The sequence below is a fragment of the Anopheles aquasalis genome, chromosome 2 (assembly GCF_943734665.1).
Source record: "Anopheles aquasalis chromosome 2, idAnoAquaMG_Q_19, whole genome shotgun sequence".
NCBI lineage: Eukaryota > Metazoa > Arthropoda > Insecta > Diptera > Culicidae > Anopheles > Anopheles aquasalis.
In genome coordinates, this window is record NC_064877.1 from 39,130,001 (window position 1) to 39,132,500 (window position 2,500).

General features: G+C 49.6%; 2 protein-coding genes across 8 annotated transcripts in view; one reads left to right on the forward strand and one right to left on the reverse strand.

The window, feature by feature from the left end:
- The window catches only part of LOC126571214 (uncharacterized), a 165,615-nt gene that overhangs the window by 29,547 nt on the left and 133,568 nt on the right, over positions 1 to 2,500 (forward strand). The window lies entirely within an intron of this gene.
- The window catches only part of LOC126571213 (uncharacterized), a 117,001-nt gene that overhangs the window by 14,531 nt on the left and 99,970 nt on the right, over positions 1 to 2,500 (reverse strand). The gene's annotated exons all lie outside the window — the stretch shown is intronic.

The window sequence follows — 2,500 nt, forward strand, 5'->3', positions numbered from 1 at the left end:
TCCTGGTTTTAGCCGGGCGAATTTGTCGCATTGTTTGCACAAGATCTGCTGCTAATTAAGTGCATCCGCAGTCCGGCTGGCAATGGCTTCCGGGCGTGACTTGGTTCCGGACTTGGTGCCCTAACCGCCACAACATTGTCCTCCGGGCAATGCGACTGGCGAGCAGGTTCGCGCTGGTTCCGTAACATTTTACTACGTTCGTTTTAATGATTCCTACGGAAGCACTCGACACTTTGATGCTGGTTTTGGTTTTGCGGTTTGCTTAGCTGCTGACCGCTTTCGCCCAGGACAGCGTGCTATATTCCCGGTGGAAAGATTGGCAGAAAAGGCAGCATCACCACAGACGCAGCCGCTTTGCTGCACCAGAAGACGGGGCAAACGAGGCTAATTGCGCATTGTGAAGGACGCACAAAAAGAGGGCAAAACTTTAATGCCCTTGTGTGTGGTGTCCCTTTTTTCCGCCCTTCCTTTCGTGAAATGCTGTTGTAGTTTTCTGCGTGTTTCTTTTGGGTGTGATGTTTTTCACAAATTAAAACATTTCTTGTGAGCTAACGTGTAGCGGTCGCAAAGCTTGGGTGTAGAAAGTGCGCGGCAGACGATTGGTAGAAAGTTTTATCGTTGTTTAAATATTTTCACAAATGGCACTTTTTTGTTAGTGCCTCAAACTTTTGCTAGATGGAATTTAAAAAGGAATTTAATTAGTAACATTCATAGTGTTAGCATAAAACATTAGAGCAGCTTCGTGAGCATATTAGTAAACAATGTCTGATGTTCAAAAGATTCGATTTAATAAACTGCCTTGTTAGCATTTGATTATTGTCCATTTTGGGGGACTGTTATTTTATCATAACTACAGCCTTCCCCATCCCGTAGCAAACTATCTGCCGAGCCGGAGGATTTCACTGGCCACTCGCTGTTGTGTACGACATTCAACAGTGACAACGGTGCCAGTCACAGGCGCTGGCGCCATTCTGTCATTTGGCAGCCGTTCCACTTGGTGCCATCTTGCGTGGCGCGCCTCTGCCATCATCGTCATCTGAAGTTTCGCACTCGGATCGCACAACGGACTCTCTAGCCCCGCCGAAATAATGGCAGTTCGCGGCAAGTTTCTGCTCTATCCGTTCTCGCCCAAGGCCAGCAAAGAGAAGCGGCGGAAAGAATGGCTCAGTGAGCCACCGGCACAAAACATAAGCCATCATTTGCAACGATACTGGAGGCAGATTGGCGACGGTGGCAGGCCGCGGCAACATATTCAACTCTCTCTCTCTCTCTTTTTCTCTCTTTTCCGGTCCAACTTTGAACTGATTTTTAAAATGGTATTATTTCATCCCCACGGCCTTCCCCATTGCAACAACTTCGCCTTTGTGGTTGAGCGTGAATGTTTTCCTTTTTGGCTTTGCCACCGGCACCAGTGCAAGCAATTGTATGGTGTCGTTTCGCAATTTCGAAGCATATAAAGCCTTGCATAACTACTAGCACGAGGGCACGCGTAGTGTCAACGAATGGTATTTGGCTCACTGAGGACGCGTGGCAATGACTTTGCAATAAGATGTTTTTGCTAACGGCTTCATAATGTTAACCATTCACGGGGCAATAAACACGACTGATATCTTAATACGGGGTATTATGTCGGCGGCGGCGGCGGCACCAAGAGCGATCGCATACTCTCGGGCTAAATCTCTTTGACTTCGTGCCCTTTTGCTTAGCGGGAGGGGAGGTCTGCCGGCAAAACTCTTCACTCTCAACCGTATCAACCATTACCGGTTACTGTGCTGTGTGGTGCCAGGAAGGTGTGCCGAGTGCTTTCGTCTAGCACGCGGAACGCTTGCTGCCGGCGGCGTCTGTGTTCTGTGGCCGCCTTTCGCTTCCAGCATTTAGCAAAGTGCAGAAAGTTTCCCTATCCCGACCGATGGTGAATGGCGGTCGGTGGTGGACGGTGGTAGAACCAGATCGACAACGAATACCGTAAAGTTGGCCATCGGTATGCCGCTGGCCACAACTGACTGACTGGCTGGCTGGCGGGCTGGCGGGCAGGCCAGGGGGTAGCAGTACAAGTTAGTTTTCTTTGTTCGTCGTCGTCGGAGTTTCTTTGATGTTCCGGAAGAGGGGGAGAACGGGGAGAAAGGGGAAAATGGCAGAAGAAGAGGTGTTCAAGCGTATGATGCCCGTGACCACGCGGGAGATGCGGTTTCAAACAGTTTTCTCTCCTGTGCGCCTGCGGCAATGCATCGAACAACAAGTTCTGCTCTCGTGAAGGTCCTTTTGGACGTTCGCTTTGTCTTCCATCTGTCTGGCTGCTTTCGAACCGGTGCTTCGTGGCGTTGTGCTGAAAAGACTCATTGATTGCAGTCGCTGTACGTGATCGTGGATTGAGCATCGCAGAGCAATTATTCAGGACTTAAGGCTGGTCATAGACTCCGTACGATTGCACCACGTAATGATCTCGAATGTAATAAAAGAGCTCGCTGGCTGCTGATTTCCTCAATGATACGCGAAACTG